General features: G+C 39.6%; 1 protein-coding gene across 1 annotated transcript in view; it reads right to left on the reverse strand.

The window, feature by feature from the left end:
- The window catches only part of LOC119586532 (zwei Ig domain protein zig-8-like), a 130137-nt gene that overhangs the window by 113651 nt on the left and 16183 nt on the right, over positions 1-303 (reverse strand). The window lies entirely within an intron of this gene.

Here is a 303-nt window from a genome sequence, read left to right on the forward strand (position 1 = left end):
ATCCATAAATCTCAGCGGACCCGCCGAGCACCAGAAGGGGAGGGTAGACAGGAGACAGAGAGAAAGAAGAGGAAAAGATCCATAAAATAGGTAGTAAATTTTAACAAGGAACTCCAATGGTCTTTGGAAGTAGAAAAGAGGCTTTTTTTCTCTTTTATTGACGTTTGGTGTGATTCGATATTCGCTTTTGATAGTCGGTTATGAAGGGATGATAAGAGGTCGTTTTTGAGAAAAGGAGCTCGAGATAAAAGTCCTTCTCCGATTATCAAAGAAGTGTAAATTGAGTATATACACGCACATAAG

This window comes from Penaeus monodon, chromosome 21, assembly GCF_015228065.2.
Source record: "Penaeus monodon isolate SGIC_2016 chromosome 21, NSTDA_Pmon_1, whole genome shotgun sequence".
Taxonomy (NCBI): Eukaryota; Metazoa; Arthropoda; class Malacostraca; order Decapoda; family Penaeidae; genus Penaeus; species Penaeus monodon.